General features: G+C 44.1%; 1 protein-coding gene across 1 annotated transcript in view; it reads left to right on the top strand.

The window, feature by feature from the left end:
• The window catches only part of NDUFA11 (NADH:ubiquinone oxidoreductase subunit A11), a 51,992-nt gene that overhangs the window by 13,274 nt on the left and 15,230 nt on the right, over positions 1-23,488 (top strand). The gene's annotated exons all lie outside the window — the stretch shown is intronic.

Raw genomic sequence — 23,488 nt, 5'->3', positions numbered from 1 at the left:
GATGGCGCCGGGTCAGGAGCTGATCCGGCGTCATCAGCGGTGGAAGTCAGCTGTACTGTACAGCTGACATCCACCTGTAACGGCAGGAACCGGAGCTAGCTCCGATCCCTGCCATTAACCCCTTCGATGCAGCAATCGAAAGCGATTGCTGCATCGTAGCGGTTACTAGCAGATCGCCAGCCCTGACAGGCAATCGGGACTGGCGACTGCTGTTATGGCAACAGGAGACACAATGGTCTCCTGCTCTGCCATTACGGAAGCCGATTTAGGCCCCGCCGGGAGGCGAAGCCTAATCGGCTTGCTGTCAGTGAATGACTGACAGATCTAATACATTGCACTACATAGGTAGTGCAATGTATTAGAAAAAAAAAAATCTGACCGTTGGAACTTCAAGTCCCCTAGTGGGACTTGAGAAAAAGTGTAAAAAAAGTATAAAAAAGTGTAAAAAAAAGTGCACAAAATAAAAGTTTGAAAACAGTAAAAGTTTCAAGTAATCAAATAAAACACAATCCCCCTTTTACTCTTATCAAGTCCTTTATTATTGAAAAATAATAATAAACCATATGTATTTGGTATCGCCACGACCGTAACGACCGGAGGTATCAAAATATTATATTATTTATTGCACGCGGTGAACAGCGTAAAAAAAAACCGTAAAAAACGTTACCAGAGTTTCTGTTTTTTGGTCACTTTGCCCTACAAATATTAGAATAAAAAGTGATCAAAAAGGCGCACATATCCAAAAATGGTACCTATAAAAACTATAGCTCGTCCCGCAAAAAACAAGCCCTCATACAGCTCCGTCGACAAAAAAATGAAAAAGTTATGGTTCTCACAACTTGGCGACAGAAAAAATACATTCTTTTTACAAAAGTAATTTTATTGTGCAAAAAGTTGTAAAACATGAAAAAGTGCTATAAATTAGGTATCGCCGGAATCGTACGGACCTGCAGAATAAAGTTAACATGTAGTTTATAACGCATGGTGAACGCTGTATAAAAAAAAAACGAAAAAAGCTGTGCCAGAATTGCGTTTTTTTTGTTTACCTGGCATCCCAAAAAATAGGATAAAAGGTGATCAAAAAGTCACATGTACCCCAAAATGGTACCAATAATAACTACAGCTCGTCCCGCAACAAACCAGCCCTCATACCACTACGTCTATGAAAAATAAAATTAGTTATGGCTCCAATAAGTCAGGAAATAAAAAAATATGCAGTTGTGCCCGAGGGGAACGTTTCTTCTGTTTGAAGAGGCGATTTATCAAGGACCTAAAATTAGGGAACCAGGAAAGGGAGGGCCCAAACATATCCGCTGGAAGCGAGGGGGCCCGTATTATACCAGGACAACACTTCCTAGCAAAATTCCCCAAACTACAAAGGCGCGGAGTGTGCTCCAAAAGGGGGATAATAAAGGACGCCATTTATCAGTGCGACACCGGCCTGTGCAGAAAGGATTGCTTCACAGCGTAACACACATCTATGGATTATTTTATTGTTTTTTTTTACCCCATTATTATACCACCTGACTATGCCCCTGATATACTCCGCCCGGCTTACATATGCCCTACATTATAAACGGAAACACCAGTAAGACTCCAAACAAAACTACTACCAAGCAAAATCCACGCTCCAAAAGCCAAATGGCATTTCCTCCCATCTGAACCCTACAGCGTGCCCAAACAGCAGTTTCCTTCCACATATATGGCACCGTCATACCCGGGAGAACCCTTTTAGCAATTTTTGGGGTGTGTGTCTCCAGTGGCATAAGCTGGGCACGACATATTTGCCACTGAATGGCATATCTAGGGAAAAATATAAATTTTTAATTTGCACCATCCACAGCGCATTCATTTATGGAAAAGATCTGTGGGGTGAAAATGCTCACTACACCCCTTAATAAATGCCTTGAGGGGTGCAGTTTCCATAGTGGGGTCACTTCCCAGGGGTTTATTTTTATTATTTCACATCTGAGCCTCTGCAGTTGTGAACCAATACTTTGTAAATCGCCAAATTAGGCCTCAATTTTACATGGTACCCTTTCACTCCTGAGCCTGGTCGACTGTCCAGGCAAGAGATTAGGGCCACATGTAGGGTGTTTCTAAAACCAGGAAACCCAGCATAATAATTAGAGAGCTGTCTCGTTATGGTGGCACAAGCTGGGCACCACATATTGTCCACATATCTGTGGAAAAAATCCCATTTTCACTCTGCAACATCGAGTTCACACTAATTTCTACAAAACACCTGCAGGGTTAACATGCTCACTACACCCGTAGGTAAAAGCATTGAGGGGTGTAGTTTCCAAAATGGGGTCACTTCTGGGGGGTTTCCACTGTTTTGGGCCCACAGGCGCCCAGAAACCAATCCAGAAACATCTGCACTCCAAATGGCGGTCCTTCCCTTCTGAGCCCTGCCGTGTGCCCAAACAGCAGTTTATGACCACATATGGGGTATTGCCGTACTCGGTAGAAATTGCTTTACAAATGTTGGGTTCTTTTTTTCCTTTATTTGTTGCGAAAATGAAAAAATTTGCGCTAAAGCTACGTCTTATTGAAGAAAAAGGATTGTTTTTATTTTCACTGCCCAATTCTAATAAATTCTATGAAACATCTGTGGGGTCAAAATGCTCACTACGCCCCTAGATGGATTCCTCAAGGGGTGTAGTTTCCTAAATGGTGTCACTTTTTGGGCGTTTTCATTGTTTTTTCCCCTCAGGGGCTTTGCAAATGTGACATGGCCGCCGCAAACCATTCCTGCTCAATGTGATCTCCAAAAGCCAAATAGCGCTCTTTCCCTTCTAAGCCAAGCCGTGTCTCCAAACAGCCGTTTATTACCACATGTGGGGCATTGTTTTACTCGGGAGAAATTGCTTTACAAATTTTGTGGTGCTTTTTCTCCTTCAGTCCTTGTGGAAATGAGTAAAAATAAGCTAAACCTACATTTTCTTTGAAAAAATGTTGATTTTTATTTTCAGGGCCTACTTCCAATAATTTCTGCAAAAAACCTGTGGGGTCAAAGAGCTCACTATACCCCTAAATAATTTCCTCAATGGGTGTAGTCTCCAAAATGGGGTCACTTGTGGGGGGTTTCCACTGTTTTGTCTCCTCAGGGACTTCGTAAATGTGACCTGGCCTCCGCAAACCATTCCTGCTAAACTTGAGCTCCAAAAGCCAAATAGCGCTCTTTCCCTTCTCAGCCCTGCCGTGTCTCCAAACAACCGTTTATTACCACATATGGGGCATTGTTTTACTCGGGAGAGATTGGTTTACAAATTTTACGGTGCTTTTTCTCCTTCAGTCCTTGTGGAAATGAGAAAAAATTAGCTAAACCTACATTTTCTTTGAAAAAATTTAGATTGTCATTTTCAGGGCCTATTTCCAATAATTTATGCAAAAAACCTGTTGGGTCAAAACGCTCACTATACCCCTAGATAATTTCCTCAATGGGCGTAGTTTCCGAAATGGGGTCACTTGTGGGGGGTTTCCACTGTTTTGTCCCCTCAGGGGCTTTGTAAATGTGACATGGCCTCCGCAAACCATTCCTGCTAAACTTGAGCTCCAAAAGCCAAATAGCGCTCTTTCCCTTCTCAGCCTCGCCGTGTCTCCAAACAACCGGTTATTACCACATGTGGGGTATTGTTTTACTCGGGAGAAATTGCTTTACAAATTTTACGGTGCTTTTTCTCCTTTAGTCTTTGTGAAAATGAGAAAAAAAATCGCTAAACCTACATTTTCTTTGAAGAAATGTTGATTTTAATTTTCACGACCTACTTCTAATAATTTCTGTAAAAAAGCTGTGCGGTCAAAATGCTCACTGTACCCCTAGATAATTTCCTTGAGGTGTGTAGTTTCCCAGATGGGGTAACTTTTGGGGGATTTTGACTGTTTTAGCACCGCAAGAGCCCTTCAAACCTGACATGGTGCCTAAAATTTATTCTAACAAAAATAAGGCCCCAAAATCCACTAGGTGCTCCTTTGCTTCTGAGGCCGGTGCTTCATTCCAGTAGCACGCTACGGCCACATGTGGGATATTTCCTAAAACTGCAGAAACTGGGCAACAAATATTGAGTTGCATTTCTCTGGTAAAACCTTCTGTGTTATAAAAAAAATTGTACTAAAAATTTATTTCTGCAAAAAAATATGAAATTTGTAAAATTCACCTCTACATTGCTTTAATTCCTGTGACATGTGTAAAGGGTTAAGACATTTTCTAAATGCTGTTTTGAATACTTTGAGGGGTGAAGTTTTTAAAATGGGGTGACTTTTTGGGGGTTTCTAATATATAAGGCCCTCAAAGCCACTTCACAACTGAACTGGCCCCTGTAAAAATGGCCTTTTGAAATTTTCTTGAAAATGTGAGAAATTGCTGCTAAAGTTCTAAGCCTTGTGAGGTCATAGAAAAATAAAAGGATGTTCAAAAAACGATGCCAATCTAAAGTAGACATATGGGGGATGTTAATTAGAAACAATTTTGGGTGGTATAACTGCCTGTCTTACAAGCAGATACATTTAAATTGAGAAAAATGCTAATTTTTGCAATTTTTCGCTAAATTTTGGTGTTTTTCACAATTAAATACTGAACATATCGAGCAAATTTTGCCAGTAACATAAAGTCCAATGTGTCACGAGAAAACAATCTCAGAATCGCTTGGATAGGTGAAAGCATTCCGGAGTTATTACCACATAAAGTGACACATGTCAGATTTGAAAAATGAGGCTCGGTCAGGAAGGTCAAAAGTGGCTAAAGAGGGAAGGGGTTAACATTTTGGCAGAACTTTTGGCTAGACTATTTAATACAGTTATACTGTCTGATCCATTCGGACCAGATGGGCTTTATGCCTGGCAAAGCCAAGGCCATTAAACTTTGCCGAATGCTCACTAATTTGAAATCCACTCGTGAGGATTTTGGCGCTCGGGTCATAGTTTCCCTGTATGCCGCTATGGCCTTTGACTCAATAGAATGGGATTTTTTTTTTTTTAACACTTGTGAAATTTGGATACGGACCCGAGTTTATAAAATGGGGTCAATTATTATACTCTGCCCCATCTTTATGAGTGCCAGTAAATGGCTGGACTTCGGACCCCTTTCCCTTGTATAGATGTATACAAGGTTGCCCTCTTTCCCCTCTATTATTTGCGCTGGCAGCGGAACCACTTGCTGAAGTACTCAGACAAGAACCCCGATTTTATAGGTTTTAACCTCCCCCTGTACAAGAAAAGGTCAGCATGACACCCTGTTATATCTCGCTGACCCTGGGTTGTCCCTGCGTATAGTACTTTCTATAATGACACGTTTTGGTTCAATGTCTGGTTTATCCATTAATTGGTCTAAGTCATATTTTACCATTAGCTATATCGGGTCCGGCGATCTCTGCCCCACTCCTCTGGTCCACCTCTATTACATATCTTGGTAAACAGATTTCTAGATCAGTTTTTTATTTCGAGGCATTAAGTACCAAAATTGCCAGATGGAACCAATTGCTCCTATCTACAGCTGCAAGAGTGAGTTTAGTTAAAATGACCCTAATGCCTAAAATCCTGTATATTGTCCAGCAATCTCCCATATACCTCCCAGCCCGTTTATTACAGCGTATTGAAAGTATACTCCCTTTGTATGGAATAATGGTAGGTCTCGGGTGGCTAGCTGGCGTCTATGCGCCCCATGGGATGAGGGTGGTGTATCTTTCCCCAGTGTTAAATGGTAATATATAGCTGGTCCGTTGTCTCACCTTGCAAGATGGGGAGCGTGTGAGAGTTCAGAACCTAATTATTTCCCCATTTAGTGCACATTATGCTCACCCTTTGCATATCTTGTTTTGTGGCTGACTGCATACCGGTGGAAACTTACGTGACCACCCAATCCTGAACCAGGCCCTACTGGTGTGGGATGTTTCCCAACGCAAGTTCTACTCCACTGGCATGACTAGGCACACACCTCTATGGCACTGTAAAGCTCTCCCAGAATTATTGCAGCTTTCCTTTGATATCCCCTGGCACAAGAATGGCATTTGGTCTATCTCCCATATGTATTCTGACTGGTATTAAGACCTTCCCAGAGCTGCAGGAGGAATTTGATCTCCCCTCTTCCCAACTGTTCTATTTGAGAGTCAAACATGCACTTGAGACTCAGCTGGGCCCCGGAAAACGAACACTTCCCACTTCCTAACTTTCTGCTTTCTCCCCGTTAAACACTTGATTTCTCATCTTTATGGCCAATTGTCCAGCAAGTTTAGAGAATTTATGCTCATCCTGCTGAAGGTAAAATGGGAGGGTGATGTAGGTCCACTGACTGACGTTGAATGGGACAAAACCCTCTCCTCCCCTAAATTTGTATCATCCAATTATAACGAGCGACTCACACAATTTTACATACTGCATAGGGCGATTATACCACCTCTAGATTACATCCCTTCCGTCCTGACTACCTTGATGAGTGCCCTAAATGTGGACTTACCTCAGGTTGCTTTTATCATCTAGTGTGGTCCTGCCCTAACGTAGCCGGGTTCTGGGATCAAGTTATCAAATTTCTGAACGATGGGATGGGGTCTCCTGTCCCACTGTGCCCTAAGTCCTGTCTATTCACAACTGACCCTGCAGAATATGACTCCCGTCATATCCATACATTTATTGTGGAGACATTATACCAAAAAGCTGTTAGCCAAAACTTGGTTGTCCTGTTGTGCCCCTACATTTGCAGAATGGCTGTCTTTGGTTGGTAGTATGTTACCCCACAAGAAATGGTTATTCTAACATAGAAACTGTCCCCTCAAATTCACCAAAATTTGGGATAGATGGCTGCAGTCTGCTGCTACTGTCTGTCCCCCCCCCCCCCCCATACAGAATTTCTAGCTCGCCCCCAAGCCCTTAATTTGTTTGCTGCCGCGGACGTGGCTCCTATTTTGCCTATATCCAGTTGGCCCCTCTTACATTCCATGTATGCATTATAGACCTCCACTTTCCACGCAGCATAAATATAGTTCCTGACCTTCCGCTGAATGTTACCTGATATGTTTATGTTCTACTTTTATGCATCTATACCTGTGGAAACTGTTCGAGTTTCTAGTTAGTTGGTTAATTCTTTATATTATGCCTTAGGCAGTGATCGGCTCTACACGCTGGTTCACAAATATTTAAAGGGAAGGTGTCATGATTTTTTTTTTTATAATATTGCTTTTAGTGTGGTATTAAAATAAATGTTATTTGTGTTCTACTGCCATTTTTTTTTTTTTCATCTCTGTGTCTATTAACAACACATACAGAGATGGAATACGGCACATACATCCACTTATAGAATGCAAACGGGAGCAGTTCCATTCACTGCAGCGTACGCCGTCTGTGTGGGAACAGCGCATTTGCTGCTCCCACACAGACCAAAACGAAGCTAGTTAGAGCGAAATCCGGCGCCATTTTCATGTGGACCGGAAGCTGCTGCCGGACAGTCAGATGACTACTTCCGGCCATGGCTTCCGGACATATGTTCAAGGAAGCGAAGGCGCAAGGAATAGGAGAGGAGGCGGCAGGAGCAGGTAAGTTATGTTTGTGTATGTGATATGTGTATTATGTTCGTATATGTTAGTGTCATACTGTCTGCTTAGCACTGTATCTAATCCTCCTACACTGTGTAGTCGCCCAGAAAATGGCAGCACACAGTGTAGGCGGTTTGAAGATTCAACCTCCTCCTTCTCCTGGCACTAGCCAGAATAAGGGAGGGGGGGATTGTGTGAGGACACTAGAGCAAGTTTGTATACCCCAAATTTGCAGCATAAAGCAATGAGGTTGCTTTACCACATTGACCATGCTGCAATTTTGGGAATTGCTCCCTCTAGTGACCAGCACATGGACATATTATAAATTAGAATCTAATTTATAATATTTCCTGACTTTTGAAAAAATTAGGACAACGTGTAATCATGTATATACTAACTGTTTAACTAAAAAGAAAAAAAAAGAAAAAATTCTAGCGACACATTCCCTTTAAGTACATGGCAGACCAGGAGTCCATTGTCATGCCTCCAATTGTCATAGTAACACACTGGCACCCCGCTATCGCGTCCGATGAGGTGCAAACCACTTAGAAGCTTTGGTCGCTATGGACAGTGGCATCTAAGGGGTTAATTGGCCGGGATGCGGAGTGACACCTGCTGCTGTCATTGCGTGCCATAGCCGTATGGCAAATTGCAAAAACCTCTTGCCGACCACGTTCAAAGTCTGCACTCTCTAGTGCCCAGCACATGGAAATGTTATAAATTAGAATCTAATTTATAATATTTCCTGACTTGTGAAAAAATTAAAACAATGTGTAATCACTCAAATAATGATTGTTTAACTAAAAAAATAATAATTTCTAGCGACCCATTCCCTTTAACCCCTTAAGGACGCAGCCTAGTTTGGGCCTTAAGGCTCAGAGCCCATTTTTCAAATCTGACATATTTCACTTTATGTGGTAATAACGTCGGAATGCTTAAACCTATCCAAGCGATTCTGAGATTGTTTTCTCGTGACACTTTGGGCTTCATGTTCGTGGTAAAATTTGGTCGATATATTCAGTGTTTATTGGTGAAAAATTGCAAAATTTAGAGAAAATTTTGAAAAAATTGCATTTTTCAGAATTTAAATGCATCTGCTTGTAAAACAGACGGTTATACCACCCAAAATAGTTACTAGTTCACATTTCCCATATGTCTACTTTAGATTGGCATCGTTTTTTTAACATTCTTTTATTTTTCTTGGACGTTACAAGGCTTAGAACATAAACAGCAATTTCTCATATTTTTAAGAAAATTTCAAAAGCCTTTTTTTTAAGGTACCTCTTGAGTTCTGAAGTGGCTTTGAGGGGCCTATGTATTAGAAACCCCCATAAAACACCCCATTTTAAAAACTAGACCCCTCAAAGTATTCAAAACAGCATTTAGAAAGTTTTTTAACCCTTCAGGCATTTCACAGGAATTAAAGCAATGTGGAGGTGAAATTTGCAAATTTCATTTTTCTTGCTGAATTTCAATATTATTCCATTTTTTTCTGTAACACAGAAGATTTTACCAGAGAAATACTACTAAATATGTATTGTCCAGATTCTGCAGTTTTTAGAAATGTCCCACATGTGGCTCTAGTGCGCTCGTGGAATAAAACACAAGCCTCAGAAACAAAGGAGCACCTAGTGCATTTTGAGGCCTCTTTTTTATTAGAATATATTTTAGGCAGCATGCCAGGTTTGAAGAGGTGTTGAGGTATGAAAGCAATGGAAACCCACCAGAAGTGACCCCATTTTGGAAACTAGACCCCTCAAGGAATTCATTTATGGTTGTTGTTATCATTTTGACCACACCGTTTTTTCACAGCACCTATTTGAATTGGGCTGTGAAATTAAAAAAATGATATTTTTTCCATTAAGATGTAATTTTTGTTCAAAATTTCTTATTTTCACAAGGAATAAAACACCCCATTTTGTTGCCCAATTTGTCCTTAGTGCGGCAATACCCCATTTGTGGTGATAAACTGCCGTTTGGGCCCATGGGAGGACTCAGAAGGAAAGGAGCGCTATGTGTTTGTTGGAGTCCAGATTTTGCTGGATTGGTTTTCGGGTTCCATGTCGCATTTGCAGAGCCCCAGAGGTATGAAAGCAATGGAAACCCACCAGAAGTGACCCCATTTTGGAAACTAGACCCCTCAAGGAATTCATTTATGGTTGTTGTTATCATTTTGACCACACCGTTTTTTCACAGCACCTATTTGAATTGGGCTGTGAATTAAAAAAATGATATTTTTTTCCATTAAGATGTAATTTTTGTTCAAAATTTCTTATTTTCACAAGGAATAAAACACCCCATTTTGTTGCCCAATTTGTCCTGAGTGCGGCAATACCCCATTTGTGGTGATAAACTGATGTTTGGGCCCATGGCAGGACTCAGAAGGAAAGGACCACCATTTGGCCTACTGGAGCTTTTCTTGTGCTAAGTCATGTAGGCAGAAGCCCCTGAGGTACCAGTACAGTTAAAACCCCCGAGAAGTGACCCCATTTTAAAAACTACACCCCTTAAGACATTCATCTAGTGGTGTAGTGAGCATTTTGACCCCACAGTTATTGTGTAAAAGGTAATGCGCAGCAGATGGTGCAAAGTGAGATTTGCAATTTCCTATGCATATATGCCATTTCAGTGTCTGATATATTGTGCCCAGCATGTGCCACTGGAGACATACACCCCATAAATTGTAATGTGGGTTCTCCCGGGTACGGCAATACCCTACATGTGGCTGTTATTAGCTGACTGGGCACACGACAGGGCTCAGAAGGGAAGGACCACCATTTAGCCTACTGGAGCTTTTCTGGTGCTAAGTCATGTAGGCAGAACCCCTGAGGTACCAGTACAGTTGAAACCCCCGAGAAGTGACCCCATTTTAAAAACTACACCCCTTAAGACATTCATCTAGTGGTGTAGTGAGCATTTTGACCCCACAGTTATTGTGTAAAAGGTAATGCGCAGCAGATGGTGCAAAGTGAGATTTGCAATTTCCTATGCATATATGCCATTTCAGTGTCTGATATATTGTGCCCAGCATGTGCCACTGGAGACATACACCCCATAAATTGTAATGTGGGTTCTCCCGGGTACGGCAATACCCTACATGTGGCTGTTATTAGCTGCCTGGGCACACGACAGGGCTCAGAAGGGAAGGACCACCATTTAGCCTACTGGAGCTTTTCTGGTGCTAAGTCATGTAGGCAGAACCCCTGAGGTACCAGTACAGTTGAAACCCCCGAGAAGTGACCCCATTTTAAAAACTACACCCCTTAAGACATTCATCTAGTGGTGTAGTGAGCATTTTGACCCCACAGTTATTGTGTAAAAGGTAATGCGCAGCAGATGGTGCAAAGTGAGATTTGCAATTTCCTATGCATATATGCCATTTCAGTGTCTGATATATTGTGCCCAGCATGTGCCACTGGAGACATACACCCCATAAATTGTAATGTGGGTTCTCCCGGGTACGGCAATACCCTACATGTGGCTGTTATTAGCTGCCTGGGCACACGACAGGGCTCAGAAGGGAAGGACCACCATTTAGCCTACTGGAGCTTTTCTGGTGCTAAGTCATGTAGGCAGAACCCCTGAGGTACCAGTACAGTTGAAACCCCCGAGAAGTGACCCCATTTTAAAAACTACACCCCTTAAGACATTCATCTAGTGGTGTAGTGAGCATTTTGACCCCACAGTTATTGTGTAAAAGGTAATGCGCAGCAGATGGTGCAAAGTGAGATTTGCAATTTCCTATGCATATATGCCATTTCAGTGTCTGATATATTGTGCCCAGCATGTGCCACTGGAGACATACACCCCATAAATTGTAATGTGGGTTCTCCCGGGTACGGCAATACCCTACATGTGGCTGTTATTAGCTGCCTGGGCACACGACAGGGCTCAGAAGGGAAGGACCACCATTTAGCCTACTGGAGCTTTTCTGGTGCTAAGTCATGTAGGCAGAACCCCTGAGGTACCAGTACAGTTGAAACCCCCGAGAAGTGAACCCATTTTAAAAACTACACCCCTTAAGACATTCATCTAGTGGTGTAGTGAGCATTTTGACCCCACAGTTATTGTGTAAAAGGTAATGCGCAGCAGATGGTGCAAAGTGAGATTTGCAATTTCCTATGCATATATGCCATTTCAGTGTCTGATATATTGTGCCCAGCATGTGCCACTGGAGACATACACCCCATAAATTGTAATGTGGGTTCTCCCGGGTACGGCAATACCCTACATGTGGCTGTTATTAGCTGCCTGGGCACACGACAGGGCTCAGAAGGGAAGGACCACCATTTAGCCTACTGGAGCTTTTCTGGTGCTGTCATGTAGGCAGAACCCCTGAGGTACCAGTACAGTTGAAACCCCCGAGAAGTGACCCCATTTTAAAAACTACACCCCTTAAGACATTCATCTAGTGGTGTAGTGAGCATTTTGACCCCACAGTTATTGTGTAAAAGGTAATGCGCAGCAGATGGTGCAAAGTGAGATTTGCAATTTCCTATGCATATATGCCATTTCAGTGTCTGATATATTGTGCCCAGCATGTGCCACTGGAGACATACACCCCATAAATTGTAATGTGGGTTCTCCCGGGTACGGCAATACCCTACATGTGGCTGTTATTAGCTGCCTGGGCACACGACAGGGCTCAGAAGGGAAGGACCACCATTTAGCCTACTGGAGCTTTTCTGGTGCTAAGTCATGTAGGCAGAACCCCTGAGGTACCAGTACAGTTGAAACCCCCGAGAAGTGAACCCATTTTAAAAACTACACCCCTTAAGACATTCATCTAGTGGTGTAGTGAGCATTTTGACCCCACAGTTATTGTGTAAAAGGTAATGCGCAGCAGATGGTGCAAAGTGAGATTTGCAATTTCCTATGCATATATGCCATTTCAGTGTCTGATATATTGTGCCCAGCATGTGCCACTGGAGACATACACCCCATAAATTGTAATGTGGGTTCTCCCGGGTACGGCAATACCCTACATGTGGCTGTTATTAGCTGCCTGGGCACACGACAGGGCTCAGAAGGGAAGGACCACCATTTAGCCTACTGGAGCTTTTCTGGTGCTAAGTCATGTAGGCAGAACCCCTGAGGTACCAGTACAGTTGAAACCCCCGAGAAGTGACCCCATTTTAAAAACTACACCCCTTAAGACATTCATCTAGTGGTGTAGTGAGCATTTTGACCCCACAGTTATTGTGTAAAAGGTAATGCGCAGCAGATGGTGCAAAGTGAGATTTGCAATTTCCTATGCATATATGCCATTTCAGTGTCTGATATATTGTGCCCAGCATGTGCCACTGGAGACATACACCCCATAAATTGTAATGTGGGTTCTCCCGGGTACGGCAATACCCTACATGTGGCTGTTATTAGCTGCCTGGGCACACGACAGGGCTCAGAAGGGAAGGACCACCATTTAGCCTACTGGAGCTTTTCTGGTGCTAAGTCATGTAGGCAGAACCCCTGAGGTACCAGTACAGTTGAAACCCCCGAGAAGTGACCCCATTTTAAAAACTACACCCCTTAAGACATTCATCTAGTGGTGTAGTGAGCATTTTGACCCCACAGTTATTGTGTAAAAGGTAATGCGCAGCAGATGGTGCAAAGTGAGATTTGCAATTTCCTATGCATATATGCCATTTCAGTGTCTGATATATTGTGCCCAGCATGTGCCACTGGAGACATACACCCCATAAATTGTAATGTGGGTTCTCCCGGGTACGGCAATACCCTACATGTGGCTGTTATTAGCTGCCTGGGCACACGACAGGGCTCAGAAGGGAAGGACCACCATTTAGCCTACTGGAGCTTTTCTGGTGCTAAGTCATGTAGGCAGAACCCCTGAGGTACCAGTACAGTTGAAACCCCCGAGAAGTGAACCCATTTTAAAAACTACACCCCTTAAGACATTCATCTAGTGGTGTAGTGAGCATTTTGACCCCACAGTTATTGTGTAAAAGGTAATGCGCAGCAGATGGTGCAAAGTGAGATTTGCAATTTCCTATGCATATATGCCATTTCAGTGTCTGATATATTGTGCCCAGCATGTGCCACTGGAGACATACACCCCATAAATTGTAATGTGGGTTCTCCCGGGTACGGCAATACCCTACATGTGGCTGTTATTAGCTGCCTGGGCACACGACAGGGCTCAGAAGGGAAGGACCACCATTTAGCCTACTGGAGCTTTTCTGGTGCTAAGTCATGTAGGCAGAACCCCTGAGGTACCAGTACAGTTGAAACCCCCGAGAAGTGACCCCATTTTAAAAACTACACCCCTTAAGACATTCATCTAGTGGTGTAGTGAGCATTTTGACCCCACAGTTATTGTGTAAAAGGTAATGCGCAGCAGATGGTGCAAAGTGAGATTTGCAATTTCCTATGCATATATGCCATTTCAGTGTCTGATATATTGTGCCCAGCATGTGCCACTGGAGACATACACCCCATAAATTGTAATGTGGGTTCTCCCGGGTACGGCAATACCCTACATGTGGCTGTTATTAGCTGCCTGGGCACACGACAGGGCTCAGAAGGGAAGGACCACCATTTAGCCTACTGGAGCTTTTCTGGTGCTAAGTCATGTAGGCAGAACCCCTGAGGTACCAGTACAGTTGAAACCTCCGAGAAGTGACCCCATTTTAAAAACTACACCCCTTAAGACATTCATCTAGTGGTGTAGTGAGCATTTTGACCCCACAGTTATTGTGTAAAAGGTAATGCGCAGCAGATGGTGCAAAGTGAGATTTGCAATTTCCTATGCATATATGCCATTTCAGTGTCTGATATATTGTGCCCAGCATGTGCCACTGGAGACATACACCCCATAAATTGTAATGTGGGTTCTCCCGGGTACGGCAATACCCTACATGTGGCTGTTATTAGCTGACTGGGCACACGACAGGGCTCAGAAGGGAAGGACCACCATTTAGCCTACTGGAGCTTTTCTGGTGCTAAGTCATGTAGGCAGAACCCCTGAGGTACCAGTACAGTTGAAACCCCCGAGAAGTGAACCCATTTTAAAAACTACACCCCTTAAGACATTCATCTAGAGTGTAGTGAGCATTTTGACCCCACAGTTATTGTGTAAAAGGTAATGCGCAGCAGATGGTGCAAAGTGAGATTTGCAATTTCCTATGCATATATGCCATTTCAGTGTCTGATATATTGTGCCCAGCATGTGCCACTGGAGACATACACCCCATAAATTGTAATGTGGGTTCTCCCGGGTACGGCAATACCCTACATGTGGCTGTTATTAGCTGCCTGGGCACACGACAGGGCTCAGAAGGGAAGGACCACCATTTAGCCTACTGGAGCTTTTCTGGTGCTAAGTCATGTAGGCAGAACCCCTGAGGTACCAGTACAGTTGAAACCCCCGAGAAGTGAACCCATTTTAAAAACTACACCCCTTAAGACATTCATCTAGTGGTGTAGTGAGCATTTTGACCCCACAGTTATTGTGTAAAAGGTAATGCGCAGCAGATGGTGCAAAGTGAGATTTGCAATTTCCTATGCATATATGCCATTTCAGTGTCTGATATATTGTGCCCAGCATGTGCCACTGGAGACATACACCCCATAAATTGTAATGTGGGTTCTCCCGGGTACGGCAATACCCTACATGTGGCTGTTATTAGCTGCCTGGGCACACGACAGGGCTCAGAAGGGAAGGACCACCATTTAGCCTACTGGAGCTTTTCTGGTGCTAAGTCATGTAGGCAGAACCCCTGAGGTACCAGTACAGTTGAAACCCCCGAGAAGTGAACCCATTTTAAAAACTACACCCCTTAAGACATTCATCTAGAGTGTAGTGAGCATTTTGACCCCACAGTTATTGTGTAAAAGGTAATGCGCAGCAGATGGTGCAAAGTGAGATTTGCAATTTCCTATGCATATATGCCATTTCAGTGTCTGATATATTGTGCCCAGCATGTGCCACTGGAGACATACACCCCATAAATTGTAATGTGGGTTCTCCCGGGTACGGCAATACCCTACATGTGGCTGTTATTAGCTGCCTGGGCACACGACAGGGCTCAGAAGGGAAGGACCACCATTTAGCCTACTGGAGCTTTTCTGGTGCTAAGTCATGTAGGCAGAACCCCTGAGGTACCAGTACAGTTGAAACCCCCGAGAAGTGAACCCATTTTAAAAACTACACCCCTTAAGACATTCATCTAGTGGTGTAGTGAGCATTTTGACCCCACAGTTATTGTGTAAAAGGTAATGCGCAGCAGATGGTGCAAAGTGAGATTTGCAATTTCCTATGCATATATGCCATTTCAGTGTCTGATATATTGTGCCCAGCATGTGCCACTGGAGACATACACCCCATAAATTGTAATGTGGGTTCTCCCGGGTACGGCAATACCCTACATGTGGCTGTTATTAGCTGCCTGGGCACACGACAGGGCTCAGAAGGGAAGGACCACCATTTAGCCTACTGGAGCTTTTCTGGTGCTAAGTCATGTAGGCAGAACCCCTGAGGTACCAGTACAGTTGAAACCCCCGAGAAGTGAACCCATTTTAAAAACTACACCCCTTAAGACATTCATCTAGAGTGTAGTGAGCATTTTGACCCCACAGTTATTGTGTAAAAGGTAATGCGCAGCAGATGGTGCAAAGTGAGATTTGCAATTTCCTATGCATATATGCCATTTCAGTGTCTGATATATTGTGCCCAGCATGTGCCACTGGAGACATACACCCCATAAATTGTAATGTGGGTTCTCCCGGGTACGGCAATACCCTACATGTGGCTGTTATTAGCTGCCTGGGCACACGACAGGGCTCAGAAGGGAAGGACCACCATTTAGCCTACTGGAGCTTTTCTGGTGCTAAGTCATGTAGGCAGAACCCCTGAGGTACCAGTACAGTTGAAACCCCCGAGAAGTGAACCCATTTTAAAAACTACACCCCTTAAGACATTCATCTAGAGTGTAGTGAGCATTTTGACCCCACAGTTATTGTGTAAAAGGTAATGCGCAGCAGATGGTGCAAAGTGAGATTTGCAATTTCCTATGCATATATGCCATTTCAGTGTCTGATATATTGTGCCCAGCATGTGCCACTGGAGACATACACCCCATAAATTGTAATGTGGGTTCTCCCGGGTACGGCAATACCCTACATGTGGCTGTTATTAGCTGCCTGGGCACACGACAGGGCTCAGAAGGGAAGGACCACCATTTAGCCTACTGGAGCTTTTCTGGTGCTAAGTCATGTAGGCAGAACCCCTGAGGTACCAGTACAGTTGAAACCCCCGAGAAGTGAACCCATTTTAAAAACTACACCCCTTAAGACATTCATCTAGTGGTGTAGTGAGCATTTTGACCCCACAGTTATTGTGTAAAAGGTAATGCGCAGCAGATGGTGCAAAGTGAGATTTGCAATTTCCTATGCATATATGCCATTTCAGTGTCTGATATATTGTGCCCAGCATGTGCCACTGGAGACATACACCCCATAAATTGTAATGTGGGTTCTCCCGGGTACGGCAATACCCTACATGTGGCTGTTATTAGCTGCCTGGGCACACGACAGGGCTCAGAAGGGAAGGACCACCATTTAGCCTACTGGAGCTTTTCTGGTGCTAAGTCATGTAGGCAGAACCCCTGAGGTACCAGTACAGTTGAAACCCCCGAGAAGTGAACCCATTTTAAAAACTACACCCCTTAAGACATTCATCTAGAGTGTAGTGAGCATTTTGACCCCACAGTTATTGTGTAAAAGGTAATGCGCAGCAGATGGTGCAAAGTGAGATTTGCAATTTCCTATGCATATATGCCATTTCAGTGTCTGATATATTGTGCCCAGCATGTGCCACTGGAGACATACACCCCATAAATTGTAATGTGGGTTCTCCCGGGTACGGCAATACCCTACATGTGGCTGTTATTAGCTGCCTGGGCACACGACAGGGCTCAGAAGGGAAGGACCACCATTTAGCCTACTGGAGCTTTTCTGGTGCTAAGTCATGTAGGCAGAACCCCTGAGGTACCAGTACAGTTGAAACCCCCGAGAAGTGAACCCATTTTAAAAACTACACCCCTTAAGACATTCATCTAGTGGTGTAGTGAGCATTTTGACCCCACAGTTATTGTGTAAAAGGTAATGCGCAGCAGATGGTGCAAAGTGAGATTTGCAATTTCCTATGCATATATGCCATTTCAGTGTCTGATATATTGTGCCCAGCATGTGCCACTGGAGACATACACCCCATAAATTGTAATGTGGGTTCTCCCGGGTACGGCAATACCCTACATGTGGCTGTTATTTGCTGCTTGGGCACATGGCAGGGCTCAAAAGGGAAAGATGAGGGGGATAAGCTGTGCGGAGTGCATCAGGGTAAATTAAAAATCAAGGGATGTATGGTAAATTTTAAAACAATCTTTCATACAGAGCCCTGGTTTTTCGGGACACGTGTCGCATTGGTATGTTGTGTCCTTCCTTATCCCCCTCTTATAGCACACTTTGCACCTCTTTTGACTTTTTCCCTTCTTGCCAGTTTGGGGAACTTCTCCTGGAAAGTGTTGCCCTGGTACGATGCGTGTGGCCTCGCTTCCAGAAGTACTGGGTGCCCCTCCTTCCTGGTCGCCAAAAATTAGGTTCTTTATAACCACCTCTTGAAATTCCAGGAAAGTTCCCCTCTGGCCTGCACATCGACGTAGCACGTACGCATTGTACAATGCCATCTGTATGATGTGCACGGCCAGCTTCTTATACCACACCCTCGATTTCCGCGTAGCGCTGTAGGGCTTCAGGACTTGATCTGACAAGTCCACCCCTCCCATGTACCTATTGTAGTCCAGGATGCAATCTGGTTTGGGGGTCTCTGTACTGGTACCTCGTACAGGTACATGGGTACTGGTGTGGCCATGTATTGTTGTCAATACAAGGACATCTCTCTTGTCCTTGTACTTGACACACAATATGTTGCTACTAGAATGTGCCCTGCTCTCACCCCTTCTGAGTGTTTGCCCAAGCAGTGTTTTAGGGAGGCCTCTAAGATTTTTTCTAGCAGTGCCGCATGCCGCAGTCCTTCTGGAAGCGAGGCACTTGAAGAGCGGGACGCTGGTATAAAAATTATCCAGGTAGAGGTGGTAACCCTGGTCCAGCAGTGGGTGCACCAAATCCCACACAATTTTTGCGTTAATTCCCAGTAAGGGGGGGCATTCTGGGGGCTGAATACTGCTGTCCTTCCCTTCATATATCCTGAATTTATATGTATACCCTGATGCACTCTCGCACAGCTTATACAACTTCACGCCATACCTTGCCCTCTTACTTGGCAGGTATTGGCGGAATTGAAGCCTCCCTTTAAAATGTACCAGGGACTCATCAATGGAAATACACTTCTCGGGGGTGTATGCTTGGGCAAACCGGGCACTGAAATGGTCTAATAGGGGTCTCAGTTTATATAAACGGTCAAAACTGGGGTCATCTCGGGGTGGGCACTGCTCATTATCGGCATAATGTAGGAAGCGAAGTATTGCCTCATAACGCATCCTGGACATGGCCATACGGTACATCGGGGTGTGGTATAGGATGTCCGTGCTCCAGTAGGTCCTAATGGATGGCTTTTTTAGAAGCCCCATGTTCAAGAGCAGTCCCCAGAACTTGCCCAACTCTGCTGCGTTTACAGGAGTCCACCTCTGGGATTGGGCATAAAATGAGTTGGGGTTCTTGGTGATATACTGTTGGGCATATAAATTAGTCTGGGTGACCATTAGCTCTATAAAGTTATCAGTGAAGAAGAACTTGAAAAAGTCCATCTCACTGAACCCTGCCGTGTTAAATTTGATGCCTGGGCTGCCCGTGTACTCAGGGATTTGGGGTTCATAATGGTCTGGTGTGGGCGTCCAAATGGGGTCACTTCGCTCAGGGGTATCACTTGTTGTGGGGTCACTTCTCTCAGGGATTTCTACTATGGTGGTGGTCCTGGGGCGTCTCCTAGGGGGTCCCTCCTCTTCATCGCTGGATGAGGAGGTAGACAAATAAAATAGTGTATCGCCATCCGACGAGTCTGTGTCGGAGGCCAGAAATGCATACGCCTCTTCAGCAGTAAATGTCCGTTGGGACATGCTTGTTGTGCGAAGACAAAATTTATATACTGCAAAAAAATAAATCCCTAACTGGGAGCAATAGGATAGCACAACTAGCACAAATGTGTGTTTTGTTTTTAGAGAGCAAGTGGACTTCCCTGACACTAAAGCTAACTAGGGCGAGGGTTCCTAACACTAAACCTAACTAAATTTTATGTGGACTTCCCTAACGCTAAACCTAACTACGGCGACGATTCCCTGACACTAAACCTATCTAGATTATTTCAAGCTTCCCTGACACTAAACCTAACTACGGTGACGGGTGCCTGACACTAAACCTATCTAATTATTCCGAGCTTCCCTGACGCTAAACCTAACTACGGTGATGGATCCCTAACGCTAAGCCTATCTACGGTGACCGATTCCTGACGCTAAATTCCCTGACACTATACCTAACTACGCTTTTTGACGGTTCCCTGACACTAACTAACCCTAATACTAAACTAACCAGTTAAATTTTCAAAATTGGCTAAACTAACTATTTTTTTTTGTTTCTTTTTTTTCTTTTTATATTTTTTTTTTTGTTTTATGTTTTATATAGAAAAAAATGAAAAAAAAATCCCCAGGGACCAAGAAATGTGGTCCTGAAGACTGAAAAGTGGTCAGTGATAGGAGATCACTGACCAAAAAACGTGGGTAGAACTCAAAGAGGAAGGGAACAGGAGTGGGTAGTGGATGGGGTGGTGGGAAGCAAAAAAAACGTTGTTTTAGAAACTTTTTTTCACTTTTTTTCACTTCTTTTCTCTCTGACTCTCTGCTCACAACCGATCTCAACGCCTCGCTAACTCCAACAGGGCGTTCAGGGCGGTTGCAGCAGGATGTGAGGTCAGAGAGAGGAAGTGACGAGAATGATCGCTGCTATTGGCTAGTTACTCACTGACTAGCCAATAGCGGCGATCGGCGAGGCGGGACCATAGTAAATGGTCCCGGCCCATTATGCTGTGATAGCATGCTGTCAGAAACAGCAGCTATCACAGCTCAGGAACGCCGGGCTCGAGCACTGCTGTGCTGAATGAGACCGATCGCTGCTATTGGCTAGTTACTCACTGACTAGCCAATAGCGGCGATCGGCGAGGCGGGACCATAGTAAATGGTCCCGTCCCATTATGCCGTGATAGCCTGCTGTCAGAAACAGCAGCTATCACAGCGCATGAACGCGCCGGGCGCGCGCACCGCTGTTCTAACTGCAAGACGTACTATTACGGCATGGAGCGCGAACGATAGAGCTGCCATGACGTAATAGTACGTCAAGGAGCGGGAAGGGGCTAATACTAAACTAACCAGTTAAATTTTCAAAATTGGCTAAACTAACTATTTTTTTTTGTTTCTTTTTTTTCTTTTTATATTTTTTTTTTGTTTTATGTTTTATATAGAAAAAAATGAAAAAAAAATCCCCAGGGACCAAGAAATGTGGTCCTGAAGACTGAAAAGTGGTCAGTGATAGGAGATCACTGACCAAAAAACGTGGGTAGAACTCAAAGAGGAAGGGAACAGGAGTGGGTAGTGGATGGGGTGGTGGGAAGCAAAAAAAACGTTGTTTTAGAAACTTTTTTTCACTTTTTTTCACTTCTTTTCTCTCTGACTCTCTGCTCACAACCGATCTCAACGCCTCGCTAACTCCAACAGGGCGTTCAGGGCGGTTGCAGCAGGATGTGAGGTCAGAGAGAGGAAGTGACGAGAATGATCGCTGCTATTGGCTAGTTACTCACTGACTAGCCAATAGCGGCGATCGGCGAGGCGGGACCATAGTAAATGGTCCCGGCCCATTATGCTGTGATAGCATGCTGTCAGAAACAGCAGCTATCACAGCTCAGGAACGCCGGGCTCGAGCACTGCTGTGCTGAATGAGACCGATCGCTGCTATTGGCTAGTTACTCACTGACTAGCCAATAGCGGCGATCGGCGAGGCGGGACCATAGTAAATGGTCCCGTCCCATTATGCCGTGATAGCCTGCTGTCAGAAACAGCAGCTATCACAGCGCATGAACGCGCCGGGCGCGCGCACCGCTGTTCTAACTGCAAGACGTACTATTACGGCATGGAGCGCGAACGATAGAGCTGCCATGACGTAATAGTACGTCAAGGAGCGTGAAGGGGTTAAAGGGAATGTGTTGTTAGCAAAAAATGTTTTGGTTTTTTTTTAGTTAAACAATTAGTGTGTAGGTGATTAAACATTGTTCTAATTTTTTTTATTTTTTTCACGAGTCAGGAAATATTATAAATTAGATTCTAATTTATAATATTTCCCAGCACTGGTCACTAGATGGAGCAATTCCCAAAATTGCAGCATTGCATGTGGTAAAGCAACCACATTGCTTTTATGCTGCAAAATTGGGTAAAAATCCCTCGCTCTAGTGAGCTCTCAGAATCCCCCCCTCCTTTATCCTGGCTAGTGCCGGGAGAAACGAGGGGATTGAACGGTTCAAACCTCCTACACTGTGTTGCCATTTTTTGAGCTAACACACAGTGTAGTAGGTTTACATACAGTAGTAAACACACACTGAAACACGAACATACATAGAAATCACTTACCTGCTCCTGCCGCCGCCGCTCCCTCCGGTCCGTCCGCTCCGTCTGCTGCCGCTGCTCCAACTGCACAAGTCCGGAAGCCGCGACCGGAAGTAATAATCTTACTGTCCGGCCGCGACTTCCGGTCTATAGGAAAATGGCGCCGGACGGCGCTCAGTTCAACTTGGACTGTGTGGGAGCGGCGCATGCGCCGTTCCCACACAGACGGCGTACACCATAGTGGATGGAACGGGTCCCGTTCGCATTCACTATGGAACTGTAGCTGCCGTATTCCATGTCTGTATGTATCGTTAATCGACACACACAGAAATGGAGTAAAAAATGGCAGCCCCCATAGGGAAGAAAAAGTGTAAAAATAAAAAAAAGTAAAACACAAACACAAATAAATATAAAAGTTTTAATAAAAGACTAAAATCAAACTGATGTTGTTTTTTTTTTTTTCCGTAACACTGTTCCTTTAAGGAATGCTTGCTTTGTATTATTTTGTATAACATTTACTTGATAACTTTCACTGTCCTAAATGTCTGAACTTGCTGTATTGAATTAGTGTTTTTATACTTACGGTGGATATGTTGCCTTCACATCCCAATGCTCTGTATTTACTTCTGATGTTTTACAATAAACTTTTTGTGAATTAAAAAAAAAAAAAAGGGGAAAATGTGAAGAGTCTTTGTGATGCGATCGAGGGACATACCATATATGGACAAATAGCCCATGATCCATTGAAGGATCTCAGGGTGTCTGACCATATTTCCTGTTGTTAGGGCATACTTGGATATGTCCTAACAACTGCCTGTGTACTATCAGTGCACAGGCTAAAGTACTGGCATATAGATATATGCCAGTAATCTAGTGACCAGTCCTCTAGCGTGACGAGGGCTGTGACTTCCTGACACAGGAGTTGGGGATGAGTGTTTAGCATGCACGCGCCTTTGTCGACACCGTGATTAGATTGCAAGAAGAGAACTTCCAGTCCTACGGCACAAAGGATGGAAGCGGCCGGATTTGAAACAGGAACCATATTGGTAAGTTAAACTAGTATGAAGTTAGTATACTTTGGTTAATAATTTTTATTCCTTGGAAAAACCTTTTAAACGGTTTAGACTTCATGCACATGACCGTAATTTTTATCTGCGTGCTTCTGTACTTTATAATGGGAACACGGAACGTAAATGCAGGTGACAGTCCGTGCCCGTAATCAATAAGGCCGTGTTCCTGGGGCCTAATGTGCCGGTTTTATGTTCCAGTTGTTGGAAGCTGGCATCACAAAGGTCAGCATTGGTGTGAGGAACCTGTACTTGAAGTTTTACTTGCTGTCTA

This window comes from Rhinoderma darwinii, chromosome 1 (assembly GCF_050947455.1).
Source record: "Rhinoderma darwinii isolate aRhiDar2 chromosome 1, aRhiDar2.hap1, whole genome shotgun sequence".
Taxonomy (NCBI): domain Eukaryota; kingdom Metazoa; phylum Chordata; class Amphibia; order Anura; family Rhinodermatidae; genus Rhinoderma; species Rhinoderma darwinii.
The sequence above is the reverse complement of the archived record's forward strand: the minus strand, read 5'-3'. Positions and strand labels throughout refer to the sequence as shown.